This window comes from Lissotriton vulgaris, chromosome 6 (assembly GCF_964263255.1).
Source record: "Lissotriton vulgaris chromosome 6, aLisVul1.2, whole genome shotgun sequence".
In the NCBI taxonomy this organism is placed as follows: domain Eukaryota; kingdom Metazoa; phylum Chordata; class Amphibia; order Caudata; family Salamandridae; genus Lissotriton; species Lissotriton vulgaris.
Genome location: NC_141694.1, coordinates 614,707,983 through 614,721,753, shown reverse-complemented (window position 1 = coordinate 614,721,753; position 13,771 = coordinate 614,707,983). Strand labels below are relative to the sequence as shown.

At 49.3% G+C, this 13,771-nt stretch overlaps 1 protein-coding gene across 1 annotated transcript in view; it reads right to left on the bottom strand.

The window, feature by feature from the left end:
* The window catches only part of MMS22L (MMS22 like, DNA repair protein), a 522,815-nt gene that overhangs the window by 462,626 nt on the left and 46,418 nt on the right, over positions 1–13,771 (bottom strand). The gene's annotated exons all lie outside the window — the stretch shown is intronic.

Here is a 13,771-nt window from a genome sequence, read left to right as displayed (position 1 = left end):
TTGCGGTGGTGTGCCTTGTGGGCATGATGACTGACAAAAGGAAGATTGTGGGGTTCTGTGCTGAAAACCACCTCAGCCTTCCAATTGTTATGGCTTTCTCTTTTGAATGACCTTCAAAACTAAACTGAAAGGCTCTTATTGGCTTTGCTGTTTCGCACTCTTGCTGTATTTGCTGCAGAGCCTCGTCCTTTGCAGGTCCTAAGAGGGCATCAGCCGTTAAAGGCATGTTGATGCATGAGACTTGAACTTCGGGCTTGAACATGGAGACTCGCAGCCAGGCGTGCTTTCTCAGGGTTGTTCCTCTGCGCATTTGTCAACTGGCTGTATCGGCTTCATCGAGGGCTGACTTGAGGTAGGTGTTGTGACAATGGTCTTACCCTCCTGAACGGTTGGTTTTGCCTTTTTCTTCTAGTCCTCAGAAAGGTGCTGCATGACCTGCTTCATTTCGTCCCACTGCTGGGGACCCTAGCAGTTGAAGATTGCATTAGAGTTGGCGATACTCCATTTTATGGCAGAGACTCTCGCCATCTTCTATGTCCATTCCCCACTCTTTTTGTCTGGATTAGGATCTAGCGATATGGGGGCTTTTCCTCTCTTTCTAGCTGCGGTGACTGATTGTGTCTGCAGCTGTGTTTCTCTTGATGAAGATGAGACCAATGGAGAAGTGTCTGTATTTTTTCTCTCAACTTGAGCAGTCACTGACTTCAAGGAGGCTGGATCTATAAAAGAAACTCCACACAAGCCTCAACCCCTCGGTGATGTGTTCCTTCGGAAGGCAAAGGTTCCACCCCACATGGGGATTTCTCGGGGCGAATTACTCTCCATTTCTCCTCATTGTCCCACTTCTGTATATTCTCTATCAATACATTCTTCTGTCGGTCACGCTTTTTTGTTGTAAACCAAATATAGAGTCCCTGTATCCACTTAATTATTCGAACTTCTCTTGAAACATTGTTGAATTGTCATGATATTTTCAGAGCTCCTCCATCCTGCAACCAGACTAAACAGCACAGCAGAAAAATGAACCTGAAGATGTTGACAAGGAACTTCTGGGGTGCACATCTGATATCACGGGGGACACATACATCACCAAATGTTGGTCAACGACGATACACACAACAAAAAAGATGTGAGCAAGAAGAGAAAATTCCAAACCCAACCTATAGATGGCAGAATAATGCACAGAATGTGAATCCAGAAAAGATCTGTGCTACAAAAATGATGCTGTTAAAGCAAATAAAGTAATTACCTGCAGATGATAGGCTGATATTTACCTGAAAGCTAGGTCAGCGCGTGGCTTGTGGGCTCCACCCCCAAATGGGGTTTGAGAGAGAGGGTTTATTGGGAGTAATGCTGAGTTTTGGTGCCCACTGTGGAGGGTTTTCATTTAAACCACGAGTTAATAGTTATCAAGGGACAATTGTCCATCGTACATTGAATAACTCTTGACTGTTGGTAGAATGGTAGACTGGAGTTCAATACAGTGGATGAGAAGTGCTTCAAAAGAGGGAGGCTGCTATCCTGCTCTGCAATGGTTCAATGTGATAAAAGTTGAGATAGTCACTTCCTAGTAATGGCAAAAAATGCTGACGCTTCTGAGAAATGAGGAATGATGTAAGGATTAGCAGGATGTGGATGAATAGTATATGGCTGATATCGAGAGAGTTGGAAAGAAAACAAAACGTATTGCCCATCACTTTTGTGGGAAATGTAGGTTTGAGGACATGATTGGTCTTGAAACTTGATCAAGCTTGTTATTATAATGAAAAGAAAGATTTTGTGCAATTGAGACACTTAGGACCATATTGTGTTGAAATGTTTGGATTGGTACGTCAGATGTAAAGATTCTAAACAAGGTTTTGATTTTTCAGGTTGTTATTCATGTGGATTAGACAGATTTCATGCTTTTGCAGGCTTTGAAATAAAAGTAAATATATCTCATGAGTTTACTATACAACATATGTTGTACAGAACTGGAGTGTCCGATATTTCGTAATAGGAGGAGAGCATTTCATCATCCACTGTTTAATTGTGGTATTGCAAAAAGGAGTGCAGCAATTGACATCATGGAGAATATGACGTGTACTGGATGTACAGTTGGTCTAGCCATTTTTTTCTTCTGTTTGAGTCTAAATCTTTATTTACAGCAAATGTTTAATATATTTTAAATGATTTTTACTGCATTTGTGTTTTTATGATGCTGTATGACAATCCCTTAAATAAACTATACATTTTGCTTACCACCTCTTTTATCAGTGTTCCAATGTTGGCTTCTCCCATGTTGAGTGACCAGGCAATATTCACATAGTCTTAATTAACATTTAGTGTTCCTTATCAGCCTCATAGTACAACTGCAGTTGGACCTCTACTCCTGATAAGCTGTAATGTTCCTATCAAATCAGAACACTTCTAAATGGTGGGCCCACTGACTGAGGTTACTGAAAAATAGCCTGGAATGCTTGAGGGTTTGGCTTTTGTCTGGAGAATACAAAGCACTTTCAAGATCAGTCCTTGGTGTCTTGTTGGGATCAGAAGGAATGTTTAGGTTGTCTACCACAATACTGCCCTGATTAGTACCCTCTGGTATCCTCATATAGCAGCTGCTTCATAGAGATGGTAATAGAGCATTGCTGGATCAAATGCTGGAGTCCTGCTGATCCCAGAACTTTAGTGTTTCACTTGTCCCTTTTGGAGTGATACAGTGAAGATCATTGTGCCAACTAGAGGGGTCTTCAGCTGAAATGCTGACATGCTTGTGATAGAATGGATTTAAATAAAGTTGTTAAATAGATGAACTTAGGCAACAAAAAACGACAAGAGCAGATTACAGACCAGTACAAGCAGCACAAGAAAGATTTGTCCACTATCAAAGTGAAGGATGTCTTGTTGCTTACTGGTAGAAGATGTAATTGGAGGATATAAAGAAGCTGAAAAATTGCATGTTTGCCAAAGAATAGACTTTTAGTCACATTACTTATGATAAGAAACCTGCAAAAAAGGGGTCAACCTTTGCCATAAACACATCACAGTGAGGGAATCATTGTCTGTCCGAAAACACAGTGTAATGAGATGATGAGGCCCATCTATTCACTTTTAAAGCATACACATTTTTTTCAGCTGGCAGACTAGTAGGTTCTACAGATAAAACCAATCTATGAATGTTACCCGTTTTATATAATTTACCTTCCTCATATAAAGTAATCACAATCAAGGACTACATCCACTAGACTGGCCAATGCATGAGGTCAACTCAGTTAGTGGACTAATATACGTGAACAAACTTAGATTAAAACATTGTGGTTTCTTTGCATTGTGATGGTAGCAAGACACCGATTGTCTGCCTCCTATTTAGCGGAAATCAATTCTCTATCTATTGCCATGTCAAACCATGGGCAATCCAAAATTGATCCCACTGGTCCCAGCAAGCATACGGTCGCCACAACAAAGAGTCTTGCCACCACCCATACCTTACAGGTACATGCACATGGGTGTCAGCGCAAGAGTCATGGTGTCATAAGAGTGGACCTTTAAACGAGTGGAGCTGCTAGGCATTGTAGTCCACCTGAACTAGGAAAAGGTCTGTTCAGTACTATAATCCACAAAAACTGGCATACTGCCACCACCACTTTACGTTAACAACTTAGTACAAGGGCACTAGTGACATGTCAAGGTAAAGGGCACATCTGATGCACCTCTCAGGGCTCAAAATGGGTTCTGGACCAGAGAATCATCATGGGCTTGCCTAGGCCTTAGTGCACATGTAGGATTATTGTGTTAGGTGGCAAAAGAAAAGCCAGCATACCACTTTCACTTCTAGTTGATCACTATGTAGGGAAAATTCTGGTCCTAAAACTCTGCCAGGGCTCATTTAAAGTCACCAACAGGAGCATACCATTTACAAATATTTATAGCTTTTCACCAACTCAAAGTTCTTGAAGCTGTCATGGCCAGGCCAATAGCATGGCAGATTGAGATGGAGCAGCTTCAGGACACTCCCAGAGCAAGGGATCGCTTTCAGAAGTAAATCCCTGGAAAGCCCCACCGAACAGCTTTCCAATTTTGGGAAAGAAATACCGGACCTGGGCTGTTTATAGAAAGTATCCAGCAGAGAAAGTATCCCCCCAAAAACTTGCCCTGCAACTGGGGCCCTTTCCCCAACAACGCCCCTGCTACGATGACGAATCTCAAGTGGACCACCGTGACTGTTGGACTCCACTGACTCGCTTTGACTTGCGTGAGAGCTAAGGCGGGCTCTGTGGGGAGTTTGCTATTCCCCCTCCCCACCTCAGACACTGCAGATCTCCTCCTGCGTCCGACCCCTTCCCCATGGAAAGAACTGACAAGCAGTCCTAGGAGCTCCCACACTCCTACCCTCCTGTTCCCTGAATCGCAGCCCTGCATACAGTCAGAAACCTTGTACTGCTGCTGCAAGGAGGCTTCCCAGTCTGAAAGAACGGCGCGCAGCCTTGCATCGCTGGCACCCATGAAACGGCAACTGCTCCCCAACCCACTAGCATCGTGAAGACCATGACAAGCCTCACCTCAGCCCTGTATAAGGCCACAACAAGCCCTACCTCAGTCCGGCTTCTGACGGCCACTACCAAATAGACCCGACATCATTGGCGGCCGCGGTCCCCAGTCGGTCCTGTTGGCAAAAATTGCTCAGGAACACCATTGCCCTCCATCGCCAGGTAGGTGGGAGTACCCCTGGTGCACTGATTACTTAAGGTTGTGGATCCACAGACAGTGAAGGACCACATAGCTGGATGGCGTCAGCCATTTTTGTCTGGATTCACAGCCTCCCCCCCTCACCCCACCCCCACCCCACCCCCACAAACAATCCAGCCTGGGTTTTTACTGGGAGAACCTATTAAAGTACTATGGAAGGAGTAGGAGAAACTACAGCAGGATTGCTCTCCCTCAATCCTACAGCTGGCAGCCATCTTGGAGACAGTACATAAAAGAACTGTCTTAGGACTATGCACCTGCATCCCCACCAGCAGGGTAATAAGACCTGTTGTCGGACTACGCTCCTTCCTATAGGGGAGGCCACTGAAAATGAGGAACGACTACTTACCTCCACCCCAGTCAATTGCTTCACCGAATCTGGGCCAGACTTCTTGGAAGTCCCTACTGATTCTCACCGTGTATAGTACCCAGATTTGAAACAACGTCTTCGAGCACTACATCAATGACCTAGAAGCAGTAGGCTATCTACCAGGCACTAGTCGCTATGCCAATCAACACTAATCTATGACCTGGTGAGGATTGCTGCCTTCCTAATAATCTAACAAGAATAATATTTGATGCAAAAAAATATTTACGTCAGATCTTGGTATTGTACGCCTACATTATTATCTTGCGCATTCACTGTGCCTACATGCACATACTATTATATATGCCTATAAAAGATAATGTGCTTACCCTACGCTGATATTGCTTCCAAGTGCAGGCACTGTGACTTTATGACACTGCTGGTACCTATTGTCCACAAAGAAATTTTTCTATCCTACCTCATGCCAAAAGTAATGATCCAGCTTTGCTGAGGTCTATTAGCCCATGTCTACTCTGACTGCCCAAACTGCTGATACTGCAGTAGGACCAATGCCCCACCACAACGCGGTCATGGAAAGGCACTGCCCCAACTCATACTGCATTAAATTCCCATGAAACCTCCCCATATATGCCCCAAAAATGTCAAGCACAATATTCTCAAAGAACATCCAGAAACACTAATACCCGACATCTACTACAGTCCAACACACTGATGTCATAAAATAGAACATCTTCTAAACTAAAAAACCTGCCAAATGTACAGAGAACTCCCTACAGCTTCTTCACTAAATAATACTACCAACGTCCCCTATGGAATTAAGCTCACTATATCCCCATCTCAGAACTTTAGCAGAGAATCGTCCATAACAGTCTACAGAAATGGGAACATTCTAGTCTATGCCTCTGAACAAAATCTAGACATTTTTGATTGTCACTTCCCTGCGCTCTGCCCCTCCTTACCACCTGGTCCCACTTCCACCCCTCTTTCTCCCAGAGAACCAACCCCCTCTGTCCATCAACCTCAGCAGGCTGGATTCCACCTTAGCCTCCACAGACTTCCTACTGCGACATTTCAATCGTGGTGCGTCTAGATTTTAGATGCTGATGAATGTAGGGGATGGTTTGGCTAGGAGTGAGGGGGGTCAAAACAAGTGTTTGTTTATGGTAGGGTCAGTGTTCACCTCCACAGACTCCAGCCAGCTTATCACACTGGCCTACAGTACCAGCTTTCTCTCAAATGATCCCTATATAGCCCGCCTAGAACTCAAAATCAGTAGCATTCTGGAAGAAATGTCATCACTTCGTAATGACAAACCACACCCTCCCCAACCCCATGCATCAAGGGTGATCACTGACCCTACCATAAACAAACACTTGTTTTGACCCCCCTCACTCCTAGCCAAACCATCCCCTACATTCATCAGCATCTAAAATCTAGACGCACCACGATTGAAATGTCGCAGAAGGAAGTCTAATTGCTGAGCAACACCTATGACAATGCCCCAGACAACCCTCTCATCGCAAGATACCGATCGTCCTTAGCACAAATAGAACACTGTACAACACTCGCCCCTCCAGGCCGCCAGCCCAATTAACTACCACACAACCCAGTCAGCCTGGTCCAGATCAGTACCTAGCATGCTACTAGACCAGCAGTCAAGCATGCCACTAATGTGGCTGAAACCTTCTTAAGGCACAATTCTGACATCTTCGGTCTAACTGAAACCTGGCTAAACGACCACTCATCCCCTTGCATCGACCTCCTCACCCCATCAGGCTTCTTAATCATTTGCAGCAACCGCAAGGATCGCATGGGTGGTGGATTAGCCGTTATACACAAAAACAATCTTTGCCTAACCCCTCCCTGCACAACGAAATACCCTACCTTTGAATATCTAGGTGTTCAGCTCCTCTCAAAAGGCCTCAACTATCAAATTTCATGTAATCTATCACCCTCCAGGTGATAGCCCTGAATTCCGCAAAGACCTAACAGACCTAATATTGTAAAACTCCCTAAAAAGCAGCGTGGACATTAAATTAGGAGACCTACACCTGCACCTGAATTTTGTTAACAATGCTACAGTACAAGCCCTTTCTACTCCCCTGCAAGCGAACAATCTTACCCAACATTGCAATAAACAAACCCACAATAAAGGCTCTACCCTTGACAAAGCCATCTCTAAACCTAACATTCTATCCCTGCACTCTAGCCTAACATACGACTGGACCGATCACCATCTAATTATTTTCGATCGCAATACCATCCAACCAAGGGCCCATTTCCAATCTAGCCATCCCAAACACTGAGTGAGGAACATCCATTGAATTCCCAAAGCAGAGTTAGTACCATTAGTCAGTTCCACAATCCTACCTCCGCCCGATCTCTTCCCCGCCGAAGACCTCACCGCCCACGAAAACACTAAAATTACAGAACTTGTTGCAGAAGTCCCCCCTCTGAAACTCAAGTAGTCCTCCACATCCTGGTTCAATAAAGACCTTAACGATGAAAAAGCTGAAAGAAACTGGAGAGAGCAGTAAAATCCTCCAGGCTGAATGCATGAAATACAAAAATCACATCTTCAGAGAAAAATCCTCCTTTTTCCGATAACAACTTGGCCGGTCTAGGAACAGACCCAGAGACCTATTCAACATCATCAAACAGCAAACTTCCTCTTTCCCTCAACACTCAACTAATAATTCGACCAAGCGCGGTGGAAAATTCATAACATTTTTCTCTAAAGAAATATCTAACTTCGAACTCTCTCTTGAACCTCCCACCCCCCACACTCTGCACCAAGGATGCACCCTGAAAAAGGGTCCCCCTGAAGCCCTACCTCCAAATGATGGTGGTCTCTACCTCTCTACAACACAGTTCACCAACCAAAACCCCATGAAACTTAAAAACAATGCAGCCTGGTCAGAATTCAACCATATGCCTGAAGATGAAGTTCTTCCCCTCCCATCCCCCCAGATGTACCTACAAAATGTAGCAGCAACTTATCCTAATGGCTTTCGTATGCTTCACTTACATATTGTCACTACATATTTATATTTACTCGAAATGTAACTCACACAAGTGGCGCTATGCAAACTGTGAAGCGCTCGAATACCTTTGGGTCAGATTTGCGCTACCCAGAACTCTATAAATAAATAGTAAAAATAATGCTGTATATGATTAGCTATTGAAGTGAACACCAATAGATGAGAATTTTTAAATGTGGTACCAAGTTCTAAGGTCAATCTTGAAAACGATGATTGCTGAAAATGTTCATTTATTTTTGCTTACCATGAGTTGTAAACAGAGCTGAGGCATTGGCCAATATTGTCAATGATTTTGGAAAAGATGTTGAATAAACACAAGACTCAAGAGAAAGCAAATAACATAAATGCACAAGTTCGGTAACGATATATCTGTAAGAAGCAGTAGTTCGTGTTAGATTCCTTACCTTAGAATATCCCCAGGCGTCAGACTGGATCCAGACAGTTTGTCAGCAGTAACCCTGCGCGTCGGTAGGAGTCGTCTGCAGCTCCGCGTCCGTCGTCGGCGTCATGATCGCCAGGATGACGTCAACGGAGTACTTAGACGCCGCCCACGCGCGGACGTCAGTTTCCTACATAGCTTTCCGCGCCAGGAACGCAGAGCCAATATAGAAACCGACACTGGTGCCATACAACTAGGGCCCTGAAAGGGATGTCCTTAACCTAGATATCGGTTTGCAGAAAGGGGAGGATGGGTGGGGCGGGGCGGTAAGGAATCTAACACCAACTACTGTTTCTTACAGATATATCGTTACCAAAGGTAAGGAACTTGTGCATCTGAAAGAAAAAGGGTAGTGTTGGATTACTTACCTTAGAATAGATACCCCAGCAATACCAACCCCGGTGGTGGGTCTGCGAACCAAGATCACACCAGAAACTCCTGGAGAACGGAACTGACGAAAAAGCCATCTCTCCGGACTTGGCTGTCCAGGCAGTAATGTATAGCAAACGTGTGCAGCGAGGCCCACGTAGCTGCCTGACAGATGTCTGCAAGGGGACTCCCCGACCCAGAGCAGTAGTAGCCACCGTGGCCAGAGTGGAATAGGCGTGCAGCCCAACAGGAGGCTTCTTTTTTGCCATAGAGTAGCAAACCTTGATGCACAAGACGACACACCGAGAGATGGTACGCTTGTGCACCGTCAGTCCCTTCTTAGCGCCCACGTAATCAACGAAGAGCTGGTCATCCACCCGGAACTGGCGTGTGCAATCTAGATAGAAGGAGAGTGCACATTTTGGGTCCAGACGGTGGAGCCTCTCTTCCTCCTTCGAGGGATGCGGAGGCAGAAAGAAGGTGGGCAAGGAGATGGACTGCCCGATATGAAAGGCTGTGACCACCTTGGGCAGGAATGAAGGACGAGTCCTCAGAACAACCTTGTCCGGATGGACAGAGGAAAGTAGGTTTAGAAGATGGAGCCAGGAGCTCACTCACTCTCCTGGCAGATGTGATGGCAACCAGGAATGCAGTTTTAAGAGTCAGAAGACGAAGAGGACAGTTATGAAGTGGCTCAAAAGGAGCGCACATCAGATACATTAGAACAAGATTCAAGTCCCACTGAGGCATCACGAAGGGAACAGGAGGAAACATGTGTGTGATTCCTTTCAAGAATCTATTTACAACAGGGGACTTGAAAAGAGAAGGCTGATCAGCAAGCCTAGAGAAGGCTGAAATGGCTGAGAGGTAGCCCTTGATAGTGCCCAGAGCAGAGCCCTGTTGGGCAAGAGAAAGAAGGAAGAGGAGAACCTATGAAAGGGGGCCAGAGAGTGGATCCACATCCTTTGCTGTGCACCATGCCACAAATTTGTTCCACCTGCAGGCGTATATCGATTTTGTGGCTACCAGAATCACATCACAGACTTCAGGAGGCAAGTCAAATGGCCTCAACTGTCGCCGCTCAATCTCCACGCATGTAGGTGAAGATTGGACAGGTTCTGGTGGAGAACCGTCCCCTGCTGCTGCGACAGAAGGTCTTCTGAAGAGGCAGACAAATCGGGGGATTGACAGACATGCTGAGTAGCTCGGGAAACCAGTATCTTCGTGCCCAATCCGGAGCCACAAGGATGATTTGGGCCCGGTCTCGCCTGATCTTCTTCAGCACTCTGGGCAGAAGTGGTATAGGTGGAAAGGCGTACAACAGACCGTAGCTCCACTCGTGACAAAAAGCGTCGCCGAGCTAATGCTGTCTTGAAAATTCCAATGCCAGAACTGATGAAATTGCCCGTCCTCTTCAGTGGCGAATAGATCTAACCAAGGCTCTCCCCACTGCTGAAAGAGACCTTGCGCCACGCCCGAGTTGAGACGCCATTCGTGATCCATCATGCACCGGCGGCTGAGTTTGTCCGCCCTGGCGTTCAGAGAACCTGCCAGGTGTTGAACCACCAGGGTGACGCCCTGGTGTTCCAGCCATGTCCAGAGGCGCACAGCCTCCCGACAAAGGGTCCCCAACCCCGCCTTGTTAGTTGCAGTACCACATGGGGTGGTGTTGTCCGTGAACTTCTGCACTCCACTTCCCCGGACAGAGGGAAGGAATGCCTTCAGTGCAAGTCGGATCGCACGCAGCTCCAGAAGGTTGATATAGAGCCAGACTCCGCCAGAGACTAGAGGTCTCTGCTCTTCCCCCTCTCCTATGTGGCCCCCCATCCCTGGAGGGACGCATCTGTCACCACTACGTGCTCCGGTTGGGGTAGGGAGAGGGATCTGCCGCAGACCAAATCACAGTTCGTGAGCCACCACTGCAACGGACTCTCAGCGCCCTCCGAGATCAGGACGTGGTCGGACTGGTTGCCCTGATGCTGTGTCCACAAACTTCATGTCCCACTGCAGAGCCCGCATCCGCCACCTGGCGTGATGCACCAGAAGGATGCAGGAGGACATCAGCCCCAGGAACCGCAGCGTCAACCTGTCCGAAACTCGGGATAAAGGCTGAAAGATCAGAATCAGAGCCTGAATATCCCCACCCCGCTGTTCAGGGGGGATAAACCCGAAACTGCACCCAGAACTGCTTCAATGAAAAGGAGCTTCTGAGAGGGGCACAGGTGTGACTTCTCGACGTTGATGGAGAACCCCAGCGAGTGCAGGAGGGCGGCCGTAGTCTGGAGGTGGGAGAAGACTGTTTGGGGCGAGCCCGCCTTCAACAACCAATCGTCGAGATAGGGGAAAACTGAAACCCCTTAGATGAGCTGCAACAAAAACACCATCACTTTCGTGAGCACCCGAGGGGTGCTGGTAAGGTCGAAGGGGAGCACGGTAAACTGAAAAGTGCTTGCGGCCTACCGTGAACCGCAGGTAGGGCCAGTGGGCCTGCAGGACGGGGATGTGAAATATGCGTCCTGCAAGTCCAACACCCCCATCCGAGCCAAAGTCAGCATCTTGAACTTCTCCTTCCGGAGGAAGCCATTGACGCTCCCTAGGTCCAAGATAGGGCGTAGGCCTCCTTTGCCCTTCTTGGATGCCAGGAAGTAGTGGTAATAGCAACCACGTCCTACTTCTGGCCCAGGAAAGCGCTTGATGGCCCCCTTGGCCAAGAGGGCCGTAACTTCCTCCTGCAGAAGTTGCAAGTGATCCCCCGACATGCGGTGGTACTGCGGTGGCATGGCTGGAGGGGTCGCCTCGCAGGGGAGGGAGTAGCCCCTTCGGACGATTTGCAGCACCCACCTGTCCGACGTGATGGTGCGCCAGTGGAGGAGTTGATGGCGAACCCTGCCCCCCATTGGCGACGAATGGGCCTGAAATACCGGACTACGAAGGCTTAGAGGCAGATGCTGCAGGAGCAGGTGTGGACTATCACTGCCGCTGTCCCCCGGCACCGCCACAGCGGTAACCACGTCCACGACCGCGTTGAGACTGATTCTGCGGCCTGTGGCTGGCTGGACATGTGGGGGCACCCCTTCCTTGGCCACGAAAGGGGGGAGGGGGAGCGGCGACACCGCCACGGCGGTAACCACGTCCGCATTGAGACTGGTTCTGCGGCCTGTGGCTGGCTGGACGTGTGGGGGCGCCCCTTCCTTGGCCACGAAAGGGGCGAAAAGCGGAAGTTTGCTTCCGCTGGCCTAGGCCCAATGACTTGGCCGTAGCACTGGAGTCCTTAAAAACGCTCTAGCACACTGTCCGCTTTGTAGCCAAAAAGGCGACGGCCATCGAAGGGCATGTCCATGAGCGTAGCCTGGACATCCCCCGAAAAGTTGGCAGACCTCAGCCAGACGTGGCGACGAATTGCCACCGTCGTGGAAATCGCTCTCCCCAGCGAGTCCGTGGTGTCAAGTACACATCTAATTGAGTACCGTGATGCATCCTGCCCCTCTGCCAGGGCTTGTGCAAGCCGTGTCCGGGCCTCCTCAGGACACTGTGGCAGCACGTCCGCAACCGTATCCCACAGAGAGTGGGTGTAACTGCCCAAAAGGCAGGCGGTGTTGACAGACCGCAGCCCTAAACTCAGAGAGGAGAACAGTTTCTTTCCAAACTGATCATACCTTTTGGATTCCCGACCTGGGCGAGGGGTCGGGAATGCGGTCTGGGAGGTAGAGGCATGGATCACCAGGCTCTCGGAGGTGGGGTGAACGGACAGAAATCAGGAGTCGCCCAGAGCAGGGCGGTGGTGTCGGGCCACGTTCCGATCCACAGGGAGGCCTGTAAAGGGCTTGGACTAGGTGCCCATCAGAACGTCGGTGAGGGCCTCGTTAAACGGCAGTAGAGGCTCCAAAGAGCTTGCCTGCGCTTTGAGCACCTCAGTGAGGAGGTTAGTCCTCACGGCCGCAACAGATAGCTCAAGAGCCAAGGCCTTGGCGGTTCTGTTCAACACCACGCTATAAGTAGCCCCCTCCTCCGAAGCAACGGAGGGAGGAGAGACGAATCCAGTGTCTGGCGAAGTGTCCAGACCACTGCCCTAACCCAGCTCTTTTGCCCAGTCCTGGCTCAACTGGCACTGCTGTGTCAGAGGGTCCTCAGACCCCTCCCAGTCCTACTCATCATCCATCTCCTGGTAAACAGGCAAAAATGATGCAGCCGGGTCATAGGTGGATTGCTCACCCATCGGTGTCGGAGACGGCGCCGCTCCGGCGTCGCACCCAGACCGGGGTTGAACCGGGGCCGGTGTCGTCCGAAGACGGCACCGGGAGCGACACCCTAGGGTTCAGCACCGAGGAGGAGACGTGAGGTCGACTGGCGACGACCCAGATCCAGGCCTGGATCCTGTGGAGTCCTGCGGCGTCTGGACCGGAGTCGGCATCGGGACCGGAGTCGACGACGGGGCCGTAGCACCCGAAGGCGCCGGGGCCAGAGCCGCCGGCCCACTAGGGCTCCCAGTCGGACCCGCGGGGCACGAAGGCGCCTCGGCAGGTTCCGGCAGAGGAAAGTGCGACCTCCTGGCCGTGAGGAAAACACTTACCTCCTCCGGCGTTGCGAGCAGCCCAGGGACCGGCGGGTATGGAGCTGGACGCGGCGCTTGTGGCTCCGGCGGAGCCTCGCGGGTGGTGTCGCCCGAACCCCCGGCCGGGGGGGTGGGGGGGGGGGAGTCGGAAGAGCGAGGACGCCTCTTCGACTTCTTTTTCGAATGCCTCGACTTACCGGAGGACTTGGAGCCAGACGAGTGGTGGTGACTCGACGTGCGGCAATGACTGCGGCTCCGCGACCGGACCCTCGACTTTCTCCTCAACCGGGACCTCGAGCAGCGCGGAGCCAACT